Source organism: Papio anubis, chromosome 7 (genome assembly GCF_008728515.1).
Source record: "Papio anubis isolate 15944 chromosome 7, Panubis1.0, whole genome shotgun sequence".
Lineage (NCBI taxonomy): Eukaryota > Metazoa > Chordata > Mammalia > Primates > Cercopithecidae > Papio > Papio anubis.
The window spans coordinates 124,854,715-124,875,418 of NC_044982.1; the positions used below are offsets into that span (position 1 = coordinate 124,854,715).

At 44.6% G+C, this 20,704-nt stretch overlaps 1 protein-coding gene across 3 annotated transcripts in view; it reads right to left on the reverse strand.

The window, feature by feature from the left end:
• ZNF609 (zinc finger protein 609) overlaps positions 1-20,704 on the reverse strand; it is a 240,059-nt gene that overhangs the window by 217,033 nt on the left and 2,322 nt on the right. The window lies entirely within an intron of this gene.

Below are 20,704 nucleotides of genomic sequence, written 5' to 3' on the forward strand. Positions count from 1 at the left end.
TTTGAGACAGAGTCTCAGTCTGTTGCCCAGGCTGGAGTACAGTGGTGCAATCTCGGCTCACTATGATCTCTGCCTCCTGGGTTCAAACCATTCTCCTGCCTCAGCCTCCTGAGTAGCTGGGATTACAGGTGCATGCCACCATGCCCAGCTAATGTTTGTATTTTTAGTAGAGACGTGGTCTCACCATGTTGGCTAGGCTGGTCTCAAACTCCTGACCTCAAGTGATCCACCCACCTTGGCTTCCCAAAGCGCTGGGATTACAGGTGTGAGCCACCACGCCCAGTCCCAGTAACACTTTTAAATATATCGAATGCTTAAGATCACACAGGTACAATATATAGGTTTTGTTATTGGCAAAAAATGTTACCTACCCAAATATGACCTTGTTATAACTGAATTTCTTTCTTATGGAAAGGCTCCATAAGAAAAATAATATTGCCAGATACTTCCTTGCACTTCCCACTATGTCAGATAGTGTTATGAAACTCATCTGAAATCCACATTGCCTAGATTTCTAGCTCTGCAACTGCAAGGGCCTACTAACACAAGAAACTAACTACTAACCTACTAACACAGAAACATTATTAAGTAAACAGCAGCAAACAAGCTATGTTCAAGTTCTCTTACTAATAAAAGCAATACAGTTTGGTCAGTTAAACTGATATCCTTTCAAGCACTAAAGAAAACAACAACATACACTTGGATTAATAGCTGCTGGCTTTACAATTCACAGTATCAGTAATATGTTATGGTGCTACTTAAGCATAGGTAATGAGAATGTATGACTTCAAGTCTGATATACAGCAAACTCTCCCAGACAAAGGTAATATAAAATCTGCCCAGAAGACCACCCAATATTAGAACTCTATCTGCTTAAAAGTAACAAATTTTTCCTTAGTATGGATCTGAGTTCACTACAAAATTCATTTATTCTGGCCATGTGGTGGCTCACACTTGTAATCCCAGCACTTTGGGAGGCCAGGGAGAGGGGGATCACTTGAGGTCAGGAGTTTGAGTCCAGCCTGGCCAACATGGTGAAACCCTGTCTGTACTAAAAACTAAAAATAAAAAGTTAGCCAGGCTTGGTGGCAGGCACCTGTAATCCCAGCTACTCCGGAGGCTGCGGCAGGAGACTCACTTGAACCCAGGAGGCAGAGGTTGCAGTGAGCCGAGATCGCAACAATGCACCACAGCCTGGGCAACAGAGCGAGACTCTGTCTCAAAATAAAAAAAAAAAAGAAGTTCATTTATTCTGCCAGGTGCAGTGCCATGTGCCTGTAGTCCCAGCTACTCAGGAGGCTGACTTAGGAAGACAGCTCAAGCCCATGAGTTTGAGGCCATGGCACACTTATGATCACACCTGTGAATAGCCAGTGTCCTCCAGCCCAGGCAACACAGCAAGATGCCACATCTTTAAACAGACACACACAAACACACACCCTTATTCTAAAATTATATATGAAAAATACCACATTTTTACAAAATGGCAAATAGGCCTTCTTGTGTACTACAACTACACAAGCTGGTGGTATAAATAACCAAAAAAAGAGTAAACAGGTCCCAATATATCCACAGTTACATCAAATGGCATACAGTGTAACAGGCTGACGGCTTGATGTCCACAAGCTGAAATCAATGTAACATGTGGACAGAAATAAGACATTCAGCCAGGCGCAGTGGCTCATGCCTGTAATCCCAGCACTTTGGGAGGCGAAGGTGGGTAGATCACCTGAGGTCAGGAGTTCCGAGACCAGCCTGGCCAACAGAGTAAAATCCCATTTCTAGTAAAAATACAAAAATTAACTGGCTATACTGGCACATGCCTGTAATCCCAGCTACTCGGGAGGCTGAGGTGGGAGAATCGCTTGAACATGGGAGTTAGAGGTTGCAGTGAGCCAAGATGGCACCACTGCACTCCAGCCTGGGTGACAGAGCGAGACTCCGTCTCAAAAAAAAAACAAAGGAAATAAGACATTCCATTCCATTGCTTGCATATTAGGTATAAATTTTAGCTTTAGTCAATTACCTAAATAGCTGTCTGGCCTAAGGGACTTCTGTTTCCTATCAGCTTCATGAAAGGAGAAAAGGGAAGGGGTAACAAGAAAAATAATGAAGCAGAAGGGTTAGAAAAGAGTAAGCAAAGCAGACTGGGCGCAGTGGCTCACACCTGTAATCCCAGCACTTTGGAAGCCCGAGGCGGGCGGATCATGAGGTCAGCAGATCGAGACCATCCTGGCTAACACAGTGAAACACCGTCTCTACTAAAAATACAAAAAATTAGCCGGGCGTGGTGGCGGGCGCCTGTAGTCCCAGCTACTCGGGAGGGCAGGAGAATGGTGTGAATCGGGGAGGCAGAGCTTGCAGTGAGCTGAGATTGCGCCACTGCACTCCAGCCTGGATGACAGAGCGAGACTCCGTCTCCAAAAAAAAAAGAAAAAAGAAAAGGGTAAGCAAAGGAATAAATAAATAAATTTACAATGCACAATTCAAACAAGAGAGCATCTAAACATAAGAAAACTTCATCTTTAGGCTGCTGAATTAGGTACTGAAACTTCCAAAACATAGCTAATGTGTTGAGAGGAAGTCAAAGCACCAAAAACCTGAAAATTCATGCTTTAAGTCGGGAGCATAGTACACACTCTTTGAAAGCTTATTTTTAAAGAGTTACCTGAAATAAAGTTGCTGAGGCCTCACTAAGAAGAGAGAAGGTTATGATACTGGGCTTCTCCCTTTGAGGAAGGAAAAAAGTCAGAGGCCTACCTCACACATCACTCCAGGCAACCGAGGCTCAGTCAGCAGAAGGGTAAATCCCACCCCTCTGGGAACTGGGTTAGAAGGCCTCTAGTTTCACCCCTGCTGTCTTCCAGACATGACTGACTGTAATTTTCACCCCAGTTAACTTCCAGCGATGCCAGCCAGAGGAACAGCCAGGAGAAAAGAACATAAGGAGTAGCTATTTCTCCTCAGTGTTGGACTCTGGAACAACTATAGACATTGCCTCTTTCTCTCTGCTGGGCAGAAGAGAATCCACTAACCCCAGGGAAGTGCCTAACAACCCACTAACACATTTCTCAAAGATCTCTACTTTGACCATCTTATTTAGGGTTGCAACCCCTCCCACCTCTCTTACCTAACCCTCTTCCACTCTCAATTCTCCTTATCCTGCTGTACTTTTCCCCATATCATTTATTACCTTCCTAATTTTACACATTATTGTGTTTATTTCAATCTCCTATTCAAAGATAAAATCCATGAGGTTGGTTTTGTTTTTTTTTTTTTTGGTCTATTTTGTTCATTGATAGATCTTAACTAGAACAGGGCATCTAGTAAATATTTATGGAACGAAGTGAGAAAGAAAAACTAAAAAGACTTCCTAGAGGTCAACCACACCCAGATGGCCCAACAATGCCTGTATTGCCCTAAAAGAACCAATTTGGTTCCTGTGACTAATTTACCTCACCTCCACCTGCCATGCACCACCACTAGACCCCTCCTCCAAGTTTTCTATCAGCTCGGATGTATGGAACCACAGTACAGTTATATGCAGTAAAGGCAACAAATGCTTTTCCTTGAATCTGAACAATTTCTTAAGGCTTTCACCATCTGCCTTTTTCCTAGTGTGTTCAATTTGGGATAAAACGTGTTGAATGGAAGTTACGTTACTTTTGCATAAAAAGAAGTCTAAAAAAATCACAATTTCTTTTTTTGAGAATCAAGTTCTAATTCAATTCATCAAGCATTAATTAAGCATAAAGTTATACTCAAAGAAGCACTGAGCTAAGAGTTTAGGGAACAGAGGAGACACAGGTGTCTCATGAGCTTAAAATGAGGGATGAAGAAAATATATTCACAAATAATTACAATTAAAGACAACATGTGTGCTGGTCGCAGTGGCTCACGCCTGTAATCCCAGCACTTTGGGAGGCCGAGGCAGCTGGATCATGAGGTCAGGAGTTTGAGACCAGCCTGGCCAAGATGGTGAAATCCAACCCCGCCTCTACTAAAATACAAAAATTAGCCAGGTGCGGTGGCAGGCACCTGTAATCCCAGTTACTTGGGAGGCTGAGGCAGGAGACTTGCTTGAACCTGGGAGGCAGAGGTTGCAGTGAGCTGAGATCGCTGTACCCTAGCCTGGGTGACAGAGCAAGACTCCTTCTCAAAAGAGAGAAAAAAAAAAAAAAGACAACATGTGATAAAGTACTACAACAGAGATCCCAGCAAAAAGTTAAAGATATACAGAGGAAGATGAAATCAATTCTGGAGATAGGTGGATAGGAAGAAGTGGGATAAGAAAGGTTTCAGGAAGGAAATTTTTTGCTGGGTTGAAGGAATGGTTAGATTTCGAAGTTCAGTGTCCTGTAAGCAAGGTAGTGCATTCCAACAGAACAGAAGAGGAAAAAACCCTAAGATATGGAGACTGAAAAATGCAGGGTAACTTGAAGGCATAGCTGTAAAAAAAAAAAAAAAAAGGATAAACTTGGTATGCTAGCGCAGGCCTGTAAACTCAGCTACTTGAGAGGCTGAGGCAGGAGGTCACTTGAGCCCAGGAGTTCGAGGCGAGCCTGGGAAACATAGCAAGAGCCTGCATCTTAAAAACAAACAAAAAAGATATGGATACAATGAAAAAAGTTGAGGAAGGCCAGGTTTGGTCAAATCATAAAGAACCTTGAATACTGACCTATATAGGCAATGGGAACCATCAAAGATTTTACAGAAAGAAGCAAAATGAGGCCGGGCGTGGTGGCTCAAGCCTGTAATCCCAGCACTTTGGGAGGCCGAGACGGGTGGATCACGAGGTCAGGAGATCGAGACCATCCTGGCTAACACGGTGAAACCCGGTCTCTACTAAAAAATACAAAAAACTAGCCAGGCAAGGTGGCGGGCGCCTATAGTCCCAGCTACTCGGGAGGCTGCGGCAGGAGAATGGCGTGAACCCGGGGGGCGGAGCTTGCAGTGAGCTGAGATCCGGCCACTGCACTCCAGCCGCCTGGGCGACAGAGCGAGACTCCATCTCAAAAAAAAAGAAGCAAAATGATCGGAATTGTAATTTTAAAGGTCTATGCTGGCTTTCTTTGCTACACACTCTTCTAGAACAAAATTCTTATCTTTCGGAGCACTTTAGTTCATAATCATAAATACACTAATTGTCTTTCCCACTAGACTACAAGTCCTAACAGGACAAGATCATGTGTGGCCTGGCATATAAATGCCCAATAAATATTACCTAAATGAGTAAATAAAAACTAAAATACAGCAGCTGTATGTAGTATGCAATACAGAAAGAGGCATTAACCATGAGGTTATTGCAATAATATATAGAAGATGAAGACCTGAACTAGGTCAGATTAAAAAGTGAGGCCAGGCCGGGCACCGTGGCTCACGTCTATAATCCCAGCACTTTGGGAGGCTGATGCAGGCAGATCGCCTGAGGTCGGGAGTCCAAGACCGTCTCTACTAAAAATACAAAATTAGCCAGGCATGGTGGCATATGTCTGTAATCCCAGCTACTCCGGAGGCTGAGGCAGGAAAATTGCTTGAACCTGGGAGGCAGAGGCTGCGGTGAGCCAAGATCGTCCCATTGCACTCCAGCCTGGGCAACAAGAGCAAAACTCAGTCTTTTTTTTTTTTTTTTTTTTTGAGACGGAGTCTCGCTTTGTCGCCCAGGCTGGAGTGCAGTGGCCGGATCTCAGCTCACTGCAAGCTCCGCCTCCCGGGTTCACGCCATTCTCCCGCCTCAGCCTCCCGAGTAGCTGGGACCACAGGCGCCCGCCACCTCGCCCGGCTAATTTTTTGTATTTTTTAGTAGAGACGGGGTTTCACCGTGTTAGCCAGCATGGTCTCGATCTCCTGACCTCGTGATCCGCCCATCTCGGCCTCCCAAAGTGCTGGGATTACAGGCCTGAGCCACCGCGCCCGGCCAAAACTCAGTCTTAAAAAAAAAAAAAAAAAAAAAAAAAAAAGGCAAGGCTAGGTGGGGTGTGGTGGCTCACGCCTATAATCCTAGCACTTTGGGAAGCCAAGGCAGGAGGATCACCTGAGATCAGGAGTTTGAGACGAGCCTGACCAACATGGCAAAACCCCATCTCTACTAAAAACACAAAAATAGGCCGGGCACCGTGGCTCACACCTGTGATTTCCACTCTTTGGGAGGCCGAGGCAGGTGGATCACAAGGTCAGGAGTTCAGGCCGGGCGCGGTGGCTCAAGCCTGTAATCCCAGCACTTTGGGAGGCCGAGACGGGCGGATCACAAGGTCAGGAGATCGAGACCATCCTGGCTAACACGGCGAAACCCCGTCTCTACTAAAAACACAAAAAATTAGCCGGGCGAGGTGGCGGCGCCTGTGGTCCCACTACTCGGGAGGCTGAGGCAGGAGAATAGCGGGAACCTGGGAGGCGAGCTTGCAGTGAGCTGAGATCTGGCCACTGCACTCCAGCCTGGGCGACAGAGCGAGACTCCGTCTCAAAAAAAAAAAAAAAAAAAAAAAAACAAGGTCAGGAGTTCAAGACCAGCCTGGCCAAGATAGTGAAACCCCGTCTCTACTAAAAATACAAAAATTAGCCAGGTGCAGTGACAGGCGCCTGTAATCCCAGCTACTCAGGAGGCTGCGGCAAGAGAATTGCTTGAACCTGGGCAGTGGAAGTTGCAATGAGCTGAGATCACGTCACTGCACTCCAGCCTGGGTGACAGACTGAGACTCCATTTCAAAAAAAATACAAAAATACAGAAATTAGCTGGGCGTGGTGGAACGCACCTGTAATCTCAGCTCCTTGGGAGGCTAAGACAGGAGAATCACTTGAACCCAGGAGGTGGAGGTTGCAGTGAGCCGATATTGCACCACTGCACTCCAGCCTGGGTGACAGAGCAAGACTCTACGTTAAAAAAAAAAAGAAAAAGAAAAAGAAAAAGTGAGGCTAAATGTCAGGCTATCCAATTAGTGAATCCTTAGATACTTAATTTGGTGAATGATTCAAACGAGGTGGTGAGGATGAAAAAAAGAACCAAATATGAGGCCAGGCGCGGTGGCTCATGTCTGTAATCCCAGCACTTTGGGAGGCCGAGGCAGGCGGATCACAAGGTCAGCAGTTCGAGACCAGCCTGGCCAACATGGTGAAATCTTGCCTCTACTAAAAATACAAAAATTAGCCAGGTATGGTGATGGGCACCTGTAATCCCAGCTACTTGGGAGGCTGAGGCAGGAGAATCACTTCAACTCGGGAGGCAGAGGTTGCAGTGAGCCAAGAACGCGCCACTGGACACCAGCCTGGGCGACAGAGCAAGACTCCATCTCAAAACAGAACAAAAAAAAAGAACCAAATATGAGTCAAAAGTTTTAAGCCAAAGCAACTGGAAGACCAGCAATGCTTCAAAAAGAAAAGCATAGACAGGTTTCAAATTATGAACTGGAAGTACATCTGAAAGCGTATGTCAAGTAGAAACGAATTTCTTCCCTTCCCTATATACCTTTCAGATATGTATCTCATAAGCTTCAAAATTCCATGTCTTTTCTGATAGTTTCATTTCTGATACCATTCTTTAGAACTCTGCTCTAGAAGCATCCATTCCAAAACAAAGATAAACGCTGAGTTTTACACCGAATTTCAGAATTTGTAACTGAAATTTACAAGGTACATTCTTGGTCTTTATTTTTTTTTATTATTTTTTGAGACAGGGTCTCACTATTGCCCAGGCTGGAATAAAGTGGCATGATCACAGCTCACTGCAGCCTCAACCTCCTGAGCTCAAGTGATTCACTTCCCATGTAGCTGGAACTACAGGAGTGTGCCACCATGGCAAGTTTTCAAATTTTTTGTAGAGATGGGGTCTCACTATGTGTCCAGGTTGGCCTTGAACTCCTAGGCTCATGTGATCCTCTAATCTTGGCCTCCCAAAGTGCTGGGATTACAAGCAAGAGCCACCGCACCTGTCTTATATTCATGAACATTCACTTCTGTTTATATGAATGAAAATTCATCTCAACCAGACACAAAGTGCCCACCTAGGAATGTTGCTAGGTATGCCACTGCTAATATCCCAAGACCCCAGTAGCTGTACTTTGTACACAGGATAGAGCAGACACTGCTATCCTTTGCCACAAATACTGAACTACAGTCTAAGAAACTTTCTATAGATACCAGCATGAAATGTGGTACCAGCAATGTGGACTAACTGCCTAATCTGGATTTCATGCTGTGGTCTGAGGTTTCGTGGTACCCACTTTGGCTACTTTGCAATCCAACCCCCATGCTGCACTTCGCACTTTTTGTTAAACCATCTATAAAAACTACTTATAGGCTGGGCGTGGTGGCTCACGGCTGTAATTCCAGCACTTTGGTAGGCCGAGGAGGGTGGATTACTTGAGATCAGGAGTTTGAGACCAAGCCTGACCAACATGGAGAAACCCCATCTCTACTAAAAAATACAAAAATTAGCCGGGCGTGGTGGCAGACACCTATAATCCCAGCTACTCGGGAGGCTGAGGCAGGAGAATCACTTGAACCCAGGTGGCTGAGGATGCAGTGAGCCAAGACTGCACCATTGCACTCCAGCCTGGGCGACGGAGCGACAGTTTGTCACAAACAAACAAAACAAAAACAAACAAAAAAACTACTTATATTGGTCAGGTGAGGTGGCTCATGCCTGTAATCCCAGAACTTTGGGAAGCTGAGGTTGGCGGAACACCTGAGGTCGGGAATTCAAGACCAGCATGACCAACATGGAGAAACCCCATCTCTACTAAAAATACAAATTTAGCCAGGCGCGGTGATGCATGCCTGTAATCCCAGCTACTTGGGAGCGACAAGAGCGAAACTCCATCTCGGGGGGGCAGGGGAAAAAAACTACTTATATTTCTAATATAAATCTTTTTTTGAGACAAGTTCATCTTGTTGCCCAGGAGCTGGAGTGCAATGGTTGCAATCTCAGCTCACTGCAACCTCTGCCTCCCTAGGTTCAGCGATTCTCCTGCCTCAGCCTCCCGGTGGCTGGGATTGCAGGATCATGCACCATGCCATTCATTTTTGTGTTTTGGTAGAGATAGGAGACTCTCCATGTTGATCAGGCAGTCTTGAGCTTTCCTGATCTCAGGTGATCTGCCGCCTGGTCTCTCCCAAAGGGTGCTGGGATGGCATAGCCTACACCTCAGCCATATTCTAATATAAATCATTCTAAAATCTCACATTCAAGTGGAACACTTCCCCAAATAACTTTTAGATGACCTAAAAACTAGTAATGTGCTACAGATGGCTGGGAATAAAGCAAGGCACTCTCAAGTTTTTTTTTTTTTTTTTTCTGAGACGGAGTTTCGCTCTTGTCACCCAGACTCGAGTGCAATGGCACGATCTCAGGTCACGGCAACCTCCGCCTCCCGGGTTCAAGCGATTCTCCTGCCTCAGCCTCCCAAGTAGCTGGGATTACAGGCATGCATTACCACGCCCGGCTAATTTTGTATTTTTAGTAGAGATAGGGTTTCTCCATGTTGGTCAGATTGGTCTCAAACTCCTGACCTCGGGTGATCTGCCCACCTTGGCCTCCCAAAGTGCTGGGATTACAGGTGTGAGCCACCGCGCCCGGCCCACTCTCAGGACTTTTTAATGATCCAAAACAAACAATAGTTTTGTCTATTAAACTTTTCTACTCAGACCAATAGATTTTTTTTTTTTTTTTTTTTAAAGACACAATCTTGCTCTGTCACCCAGGCTGGGGTACAGTAGTGCAATCTCGGCTCCCTACCACCTCTGCCTCCCAGGTTCAAATGATTCTAATGCCTCAGCTTCCCCAGTAGCTGGGATTACAGGCATATGCCACTACGCCTAGCTTATTTTTTTGTATTTTTAGGAGAGATGGGATTTCACCATGTTCACCAGGCTAGTCTCTTCCTGGCCTCAAGTGATCTGCTAGCCTTGGCCTCTTGAAGTGCTGGGATTACAGGTGTGAGCCACCGTGCCTGGACCAACAGATGTTTTAAGTACAAATCTGAAAACAGTGAACATTATTTCCAATGTTCAAAGGTAGATTAAACCTGTGATTCTGCTATGTTAACAACAACAACAGACTAAAAGACCAGTATCCTCTTACCATTCAATAAGTATTAATAGCTGCTACTTGAAGTCCCATATCAAAGAATTAACTGGAAAATGCCGATAAAAATCCTAACACAGAGAATTAACAACTTGGTTGTGTAATTTCATTTCCTTAAAACTGCTTGAGGCCGGGCACGGTGGCTCATGCCTGTAATCCCAGCACTTTGGGAGGCCGAGACGGGCGGATCATGAGGTCAGGAGATCGAGATCATCCTGGCTAACACGGTGAAACCCCGTCTCTACTAAAATTAAAAAAAAAAAAAAAAGAAAATTAGCCGGGCGTGGTGGCGGGCGCCTGTAGTCCCAGCTAGTCGGGAGGCTGAGGCAGGAGAATGGCGTGAACCCGGGAGGCGGAGCTTGCAGTGAGCCGAGATTGCACCACTGCACTACAGCCTGGGCAACACAGCGAGACTCCGTCTCAAAAACAAAACAAAGCAAACAAACAAACAAACAAAAAAACTGCTTGAAAGCGGCCAGGCGCAGTGGCTCACGCCAATGATCCCAACACTTTGGGAGGCCAAGGCAGGCAGATCATGAGTTCAGGAGTTCGAGACCAGCCTGACCAACATAGTGAAACCCCGTCTCTACTAAAAATACAAAAATTGGCCAGGCATGGTGGCACACGCCTGTAATCCCAGCTACTCAGGAGACTGAGGCAGGAGAATTGCTTGAACCCAGGAGGCAGAGGTTGCAGTGAACCAAGATCGCGCCAACGCACTCCAGCCTGGGCAACAGAGCGACTTCGTCTCCAAAAAAAAAAAAAAAAAACCGCTTGAAAGCAAATACTTCCTAACATTACTCATTACTCTCAATCTGAAAGTTCCTGAAACACTTACCAACCAACCAGTTTTTAATTTCTCGTCTCTTTTAGGAGGGTATTTCAGAGATACCCCCTTGTTCATCATACGTCACCAAATGTCATCAATGTGCATTTTCAGCATTAAAAATAACGTCATTGGCTGGGTGCAGTGGCTCACACCTATAATTCCAGCACTTTGGGAGGCTGAAGCAGGAGGATGGCTTGAGCCTAGGAGTTCAAGACTAGCCTGAGCAACATGGCAAACATCATCTCTACAAAAAAAAAATACAAAAATTAGCCAGGCGTGGTGGCACACTTTTGTAGTCCCTGCTACTTGGAAGGCTGAGGTGAACCCACTAGGTCAAGGTTGGGTAAGACCCTGTCAAAAATATATAAATAACAACATAATTTTATTTTCTGAACAAAACACTCTGGGCAACTCAACTTGTACTCGTCCCAAGAAGTTAATTCAAAGTGGAGCTTCTACTGACTAGTCAAAAGTGGAAAAATACCCAACTAACCTCCATAATCAGTCCAATTTAGCTCCCAGATTTCAGATATAATAGATTATTAGCTCCTTGACTCAACTTACAAAGTTACTTCTTTTTTTTTTTTTTTTTTTTTTTGAGACGGAGTCTCACGCTGTCGCCCAGGCTGGAGTGCAGTGGCGCGATCTCGGCTCACTGCAAGCTCCGCCTCCTGGGTTCACGCCATTCTCCTGCCTCAGCCTCCTGAGTAGCTGAGACTACAGGCGCCCGCCACCGCGCCCGGCTAATTTTTTGTATTTTTAGTAGAGACAGGGTTTCACTGTGGTCTCGATCTCCTGACCTTGTGATCCGCCCGCCTCGGCCTCCCAAAGTGCTGGGATTACAGGCGTGAGCCACCGCGCCCGGCCCAAAGTTACTTCTTATTGATAGATGGCAAATCCTTCCAGGTACAACTTTCTTCTCACAAGCTAAGGTTCCTATTCTGCAGCTTTCTCGAACTCCTGACCTCAACCTGATCCACCCGCCTCGGCCTCTCAAAGTGCTGGGATTACAGGCGTGAGCCACCACGCTAGGCCAGCTTTTTTTGCAGCTTTCTGATTTCCACTCCTATGTCTTAAGCACACTAGAAAAAGATATATGTGGCAAGTTGGTGAGCCTGCAGAATGAGGCTACAAAACCCTCCAAAAAAAGATGGCCTAATAAAAAGTCCAGCTTTCCAAACAAATCAAAGAGTAGTGAGAGTCAAGCCCCAGGGAGCTGAAATTGCACTCATTAGCCCTTCTGAATACAATACTGGCTATATTTTTGACATAGCAATAGGAAAAAAAAAAAAAAAAAGCTCACTTATGTCAAAAACTTTTGTCCTGTTCTTCCACCATAATCTATAATTTTTTTTTTTTTTTGGAAACAGGGTCTTGCTCTGTCACTAAGGCTGAAGTGCAGTGGTGAGATCACAGCTCACTGCAGCCTCGACCTCCCGGGCTCAAGCGATCCTCCCATCTCTGCTTCTTGAGGAGCTGGGACCACAGTGCACAACACCTGGCTAATTATTTACTTATTTATTGAAATGGCATTTCTCTCCTGTTGCCCAGGCTGGAGTACAATGGCTTGATATTGGCTCACTGCAACTTCTACCTCCCAAGTTCAAGTGATTCTCCTGCCTCAGCCTCCCAAATAGCTAGGGATTACAGGCATGCACCACCATGCATGGCTAATTTTGTATTTTTAGTAGAGACAAGGTTTCTCCATGTTGGCCAGGCTGAATTTTTTTTTTTTTTTTTTTTTTTTAAGATATGAGGCCTCTCTGTTGCCCAGGCTGGTCTCCAACTCCTGGGCTCAAGTGATCCTCCTGCCTCAGCCTCCCAAAGTGCTAGGACTACAGGTGTCAACCCGACTCTCAATCCTGGTATTCTGAAGTTCTACAGCTAAATGGAACCGCAGTGATCATCCTGTCTAATATGTTCATTTTACAGATGAGGCACATGAAAACAGGGGCATGACTTGCACAAGGTCAAAGAGCTAATTAGAGGCATAGTAATGATCAGAATCTGAGTTTTATGACTCTCAATTCTATGATTTTTTTCCCCTCTATTCTTTGAAAAGCTACACTAGCCAGGCATGGTGGCTCATGCCTGTGGCTTGAGTCCAGGAGTTCAAGACCAGCCTGGACAACCAGGCTGGAATGCAGTGGCACACAACATAGTAAGACTCCATCTCTACAAAAACAATTTAAAAATTGGGCTGGTCATAGTGGCTCACGCCTATAATCTCAGCACTTTGGGAGGCCAAGGTGGGAGGGTAGCTTGAGCCCAGGAGTTCGAGACAAGCCTGGGCAACACAGTGAAACAAAAAACACAAAAAAATTAGCCACGTGTGGCGGCATCGAGGCTGGAATGAGCTGTGATTGTGCCATTGTACTCTAGCCTAGGCAACAGAGTGAGACCCTGTCTCAAGGAAGGAGAAGGAGGAGGAGGAGAGAAGAGGGAAGGAAGGAAGGAGGGAAGGAAGGAAGGGAGGGAGGGAGGGAAAGAAAGGGAGAAAGAGAGAAAAAGAAAGAGAAAGAAAGAAAGGAAGGAAGGAAAAGAAAGAAAGCAAGAAAGAGACAGAGAAAGGGAAAGGAAGGAAGGAGAGAGAAAGAGAGAAAGAAAGAAAGGAAAGGAAAGGAAAGGAAAGGAAAGGAAAAGGAAAGGAAAGGACGGACGAAGGGAGGAAAAAAAAAATTAGCTGGCTGTAGTGGTCCCTGCCTGTACTTCCAAATCCTTGGGAGGCTGAGGTGGGAGAATTGCTTGAGTTCAGGAGGTTGAGCCTGCAGTGAGCTGTGATGGTGATTGTGCCACTATGCTCCAGCCTGGTGACACAGCAAGACCCTGTCTCAAAAAAGAAAAAGAAAAAAAAAAAAAAAGCATACTAGTAAAGAAAACATAATACTCTAGACAATATTTTAACTGTAACAAAGACACAGAAAAATAAAATTTCATCCGCATAAAGAGAAGTGTTAGAACAGAAGAAGCAACATTTGTTCATATAGTACAGGGGTTACTTAAGGCACATATTTTCTTTTTTTTTTTTTGACAGAGTCTTGCTCTGTTGCCAGGCTGGAACGCAGTGGCATGATCTCTGCTCACTGCAACCTCCATCTCTCAGATTCAAGCAATTCTCCCGCCTCAGCCTACCGAGAAGATGGGACTAAAGGCGTGCGCCACCAAGCCCAGCTAATTTTTGTATTTTTAGTAGAGACGGGATTTCACCATGTTGGCCAGGATGGTCTCGATTCCTTGACCTCATGATCCGCCTTCCAAAGTGCTTAGATTACATGCGTGAGCCACCGCACCTGGCCGAGGCACATATTTTCTAAAGTATTTTATTAATTACCACCTGCTAGAATTTATGTCTTGTGTTTCCATCAAATTACCTCCTTAAAAGCAGGCCACAGTGACACTTGTGGCAAAGATCAGAAAAGTGATACTTCTGGCATAGATAACTGATGGTACAAAAGGAATCCACAAAGGTGATGCCAACAATCAAGAAGAAAGCACTGAAGAAGGGGTAGAGATATTGCTGGGAGCAAGTATTACTGAAAATGGAATAATTAAAAAAAAAAAAACCAAAGTAGTTGGCCAGACACTAATGACCAGAGAACACAATAAAAAGAAGGCAGTTTCAGAGCTTGCTTGGCATCAGACAGCTCTCACCTGCAAAAGAAAGAAGGAAAAAGTTCTCAGAGACAAGAGAAAAATCCTAGGTTTGTCCCTGAGTGATGGACTAGATATGACCTGATAGGTATTTGCCATCTCTTATTTCTGGGACTCTGATCCAAGAACAAACAGCAAGAGAACCATGAAAAATTAGCCCTGTTGGATCTGGAGTTCTGCCTTGACAAGATATAAAGCTCATTCATAGATCTGACTGTGCTCATGAGACTGCAGCTCAACTCCTGCTGCTAGAGCAAAGGGAGGGGGGAAGAAAGAAAGGGGTGAGAGAGAAGGAGGTGGAGGATCTGGGTTGTGACTATAATAGCTACAGTAATTAGTGTTTCCAAGCTGCTAGAGAAGAAGTCTTCAGGGTAGAGAAGTGGGATAAGAGATGGGGGTGGGGGAGAGGTAAAAGGAAGCAAACTACTGAGAGTGCTAGGAAAGGATAAGTGGTTTGTGAATAGTTTTAATAAAACAAACACAAAAACTGCCATAGCTTCATATGAGGAAATCAAGAACTTGACATTCTTTCCTAGAAGTGAATACTAAACAACTAACTGCTGTCGCTAGGCTTCCACTTAAAGCTAGCTTATAAACCAGGTTTAGGTAGATTACTGCAAATGTCCCGTCTACACAGTGCTCCATAGGCCCTGACCTGAGTCATAGTTTGGCCTCACTTTCCCTCAAAGAGCCTTCACTCCACTTGTGCTGTGGGAGAGTTCTGAACTTTAAAACAGTTCATATGGCTCATTTCTCTTCAATCACCCGTTAATTAGTACCCTGTGAATTCCATTAGGTCCTGTGTGTATGTTTCAAGAGAAGGGGCACACAACCTGTTGGCCTAATATAGAGAATGAATGGAAGGCACTAAAAAGGTCAGAAAATAAACACAAAGTTACTTGCTTATAAGTTTTAGGCTCTATGGCATTGCCTATTGGTGGCACGAACATATGAAAGAGAAAATCATATTAAGAGAAGGTGATAATCTATAAAAAAAAAAAAAACCTGAATTTTCAGAAAACCTCAAATAGACTTTTCCCAAGTTATAGGAAATGCTATACTCCCCACCAACTTTTTTTTTTTTTTTTTGAGACAGGGTTTCACTCTTGTTGACCAGGCTGGAGTGCGATGGCACAATCTCAGCTCACTGCAACCTCCACCTCCCGGTTCAAGCGATTCTCCTGCCTCGGCCTCCCGAGTAGCTGGAATTACTATAGGCGTGCACCACCACGCCTGGCTAATTTTTGTATTATTAGTAGAGACGGAATTTCACCATGTCAGCCAGGCTGGTCTCAAACTCCTGACCTCAGATGATCTGCCCGCCTCAGCCTCCCAAAGTGCTGGGATTACAGGCATGAGCCACTGCACCCGGCCTATATCCATTTTTTTTTTTTTTTTGAGACGGAGTCTCCCTCTATTGCCCAGGCTGGAGTGCAGTGGAGCAATCTCGGCTCACTGCAAGCTCCGCCTCCTGGGTTCACACCATTCTCCTGCCTCAGCCTCCCAACTAGCTGGAACTACAGGCACCCGCCACTACGCCCGGCTAATTTTTTGTATTTTTAGTAGAGACGGGGTTTCACCATGTTAGCCAGGATGGTCTCAATCTCCTGACCTTGTGATCCGCCCACCTCAGCCTCCCAAAGTGCTGGGATTACAAGCGTGAGCCACCGAACCCGGCCCTATATCCGTTTTTAAGATAAATATTTAGTGCTGATGTTTCTTAACATTATTTGTTCTGGTGACAACTTGGTTCTAACAAGTGATGTTAATGTCAATGTCAGGGAAGAGTTACAAAGGTTCTGGGAGAAACTAAAAATTGAAGAAAAAAAAAAAAACTGGCAGGGCGTGATGGGTCACACCTGTAATCCCAGCACTTTGGGAGGCCGAGGCGGGTGGATCACCTGAGTCGGGAGCTCGACAGCAGCCTGGCCAACATGATGAAACCCCATCTCTACTAAAAATACAAAAATTAGCTGGGCTTGGTGGTGGGCGCCTGTAGTCCCAGCTATTTGGGAGGCTGACCCAAGGAATCCCTTGAACCTGGGAGACAGAGGTTGCAGTGAGCCGAGATCGCACCATTATACACCAGCCTGGGCAACAGGAGCGAAACTCCGTCTTAAAAAAAGAAAAAACAAAAAAACAAAAAAAACAAAAAACTGAAGAGATGCAAACTTCACGTGGGGAAAATATATTCCTAATATAAAAACACATGCAAATGTCTTGAGTAAGGCATGTCAGGAACACTTACACAAAAAATCAATTACATCATTTGCATAAAACCTATTAGGTATCCACCCAGTAGGGTAAATCTTTTTCACCACACTGAAAGCAAGGAATTTTCTCCTTCCCATTTCCCTTTAATAAACAAGTACTAGAAACACTGAATTACCACTATTTCCCTCCCAAGCCAGAACTCCCATAAATACAATAGAGCAGTGTAGGGCCATGTCTAGGGCATGCTACTCAGTGATCGAAAAAACCACAGATACAGAAGAATCTCTTTCTCTATTCTATTACCATCTTACTAACAAATCAACAAGCATTAAGAAATGTGAAACAAAGTGCAATTTCACACATACAAACTGAACCTAAACCACGGAAGACCAAGTATTTTCTTGTCACTGTGGCATGTGATTCTTCAACCACCTGCTCAGTAATCCCTCTTCAGCTGCACAGCTGCTGCCAATTCCACATGCCCAGCTAGGCAGGTGCTTTGGTGAATTACCTGTTCCCTAGTGAAAAGAGTCCTTCACTGACACTTAGTGGACCCAGAACCTGCCAATCAACATCACCTATCTTCATTTTGTCTGTCACAGACTTTTATAAGGAAGGTATCATGAAGGCGTATTTAATACACTATGATATTTTGCATTTTGTGGGGTTTTTGTTTGTTTGTTTTAAAGGAAACTGATTTTGAAAAATCAAGTAGAAGAGAGAATTAAGTGACTGAAAAGAAAACTTCCCACACAATATAAGGCTACCTTATCTCAGGCTAGTTCCATCTGCTTGACAGTATTCCCATCCATGACCAGTTTTCCATAAGGGAAGTAACAATTGCTTCGGAGTAGGAGAAAAGGGCAGTACAAGTACTAAGGTACCTGGCAAAGAAGTAAATACAAAGAGGAAGCAGAGTGGGAACTTCTGGAGAACACATATCATTGCTATACTTAGTCTCAATGGCCAAGCTCAGGCAATAGTGTTCTGAGTCAAATAAATAAGGAGTGGCACTTCCACTTGACAGAGCAATCAGTAAACCCCTCAACAAATTATCGTGTTCCAGTCATTTAGTTGCTATATGCTAATTGCTACATAATTGCTACCAGGAGCCAAAATTATGCTTCCATATCCTCACGAAATAAGCACTAATCTGTCCAACTTTCTAGACCTCTATCACAGGGAAATTTTTTTCTACCAAGAAGCTGGGCGGGGTGGTTGGGGGGGAATCCAAAGCACTCTTTGAATGATGGTTACAATCAGAAGACTCGCATGAGATTCCTTGTGGCAAGGGCCCAACTCTGAAGCCACTAAATCTAATCAGGACAAATTTAATCTGAGGCTTCTGCCTTCACTGTCACCTGACAGCATTGAGAAATAAATGCTAAGAGCCCAAGAGCAAAAAGCTTTGGACTCAGTTTAGCTGAGGCTTCACTCAAATATGCCTAGAACACAGAGTTGGAAATAGTCTAAAGACAGACAACACCTCCAGTAAGGCCTGAAGACAGTTCTGTTATCGAAAAATATATAAAGGTCAGAACAACCTGTTCCCTCCTATCAAAGGCCCAACACCTAAGTGGCAGGGCATCATTTAAAGAAACTCACTGAAATAAAGGGATAAGGGAGGCACCACAGGCAGACTCCCTGCCTCAGAAAGACCTTTACCAAAACCAAAGGCTAAAGTTCTTATTCAACAATATCCTATGGGAAATGGTTGGCTATTGTGTACACAGTACATTATATACAATTCCCCACTCACAATGAGTTTTACTTCTAATCTCTTTTTAAAGAAAAGTTGTATTTAATGTTCTAAATGGAAACCCCTTTTCCAGGCCCAAATAATTTTTTTTTTTTTTTTTTTTTTGAGACAAGGTCCTGGTCTATCACCCAGGCTGGAGTACAGCGGTGCAATCACGGCTCACTGCAGCCTCAACCTCCTGGGCTCAATGAGATCTTTCTACCTCGGCCTCCCAAGTAGCTGCGACCACAGGCGTATGCCACTACACCCAGCTAATATTTTTTATATTTTTTGTTGAGATGGGGTTTTGCCATGTTGCCCAAGCTGGTCTCAAACTCCTGAACTCAAGTGATCTTCCCACCTCAGCCTCCTGAGTAGCTGGGACCACTGGCATGTACCACTATGCCCAGCTAGCTTTATTTTTTTTAATTTTTGTAGAGATGGGTTCTCACTATGTTGCCCAGGCCATTCTCAAACTCCTAGGCTCAAGTGATACTCCTGCCTCAGCCTCCCAAAGCGCTGGGATTACAGGTGTGTGCACCATGCCTGGTCCCAAATAATTTTTTACACAACTAATAGTACATAAACATTATTTGGGCACTTCTATCAGATATGTACAATAGCATTCCTTCTAGTTTGTTCTCATACTTCTCTAATTATCCCTAAGACCTATACATTTTTTCAAAAATGTTTATTTCTTTGGCAAATTTCTTCTTAGTAGAGAGGTAGATACAGACTTTTGCACAATGAGCAAGTCATGTCCTTTCATTAGAGTTAAAATAAATATTGAAAGGTTTGTTCCCACAGCCCTTGCCCAGACAGGCAAATTCTGTGGCTTTTTTATTGTGCTATTATCATTGACCAGGAAGTCACCATTAAAAAGGTACTTGGTTCTTGACTTTTTTATTTTTTATTTTTAAAGAAACAGGGTCTTGCTTTGTTGCCCAAGGCTGGTCTTGAACTCCTGGGATCCAGCCATCCTCTGGCTTCATTCTCCCAAAGTGCCGACATTACAAGCATGAGCCACTGCACCTGGGCTTGACTCCCCATCTTAACCCTGCACAGGTTTTTAGTGGTATTCCTAAACAAACAAAAATCACTGCATGAGTGTTCCATTTATATAAAAGAATTAAATATGATGATTCAACTAAGAGTAGAACCTTCCCTTGAAGTCTTCTTCCTTAAGGGTCTGAAACAAACATCATAGTTGAGTCTACCAGACACTATTCCTTCACAACTTAGTACAGGCTAGCCAAAGAGGCAGGCACAACATGGCTGGCATCCCCTATTCTTCTGAAAAATGTGTGCCAATGAGCTCTGCATTGTTCCTCACTCAAAAAGAAGAGCCTTTCTGTCTGGCCTCCTCCAATGGCAAGCCCCAGTCTGGAAAAGGAAGAAAATGGCACTGAGGAGCCTGGGAGATGGAGCATATCCAAAGCTCTCAGACAAGACTTGAACCTATGACCTTCACTGTGTACACAATAGGCGGGTGAGAGGGACCGGTTTATCTCTGCTGCAGCAGTTCTCAGCCCTGGGGTAGCACTCCCGATAAAATGACACGACTATTGTGTGTGGCAGCAGAACAGTCATCTCCTCACAACAGCCTAAACCAGCACTCCCTCCCCCAAGACAAAGCAGCAGGGGTGAAATTAACTCAAGGCTGCAGAGCAAAGCCTAATACAGAAAAAGGAGGCCTGTAGGGGCTTGGGGACTCTCTTCAACCCCTGAGGCTCTGGACACATGGCTGGAAACAGACAGGCTTTTTTCCCTATCTTTCCCACTCTGATTTAGGTAGGGAGCTGTTTCTTAGAGAATTTAATCATCTGTGATTTGTTCAGAAATATTCCCCCTGAAGGGCTCTGATCTCTCCACCCTGTGTGAGCCTAATTCCTAGAAGCTGAAATGACTGTTTGCTGCTGCCTGTTTCACAAACACACATTAATTGGTCAGATGTGTCTCCTCCTCCTCAACCCCAGAGGGAGGAAGGAGAATCTGAGCAAAGCACAGAGATGATCCAACCGTAATTACACATAAAGGGAAAAGAGGGCAGCATGGATTTTCCAAACAGGATAGGGTCACAAACCCTCCCGGGGGTACAAGGATAGCAGTTAAGGTCCAGGCCCAGGGATCCCTCCATCTTGAAGAAAAGGACAGGAGTAAATGTGACCTGAAGACTGTTAGGGGCACACACCCA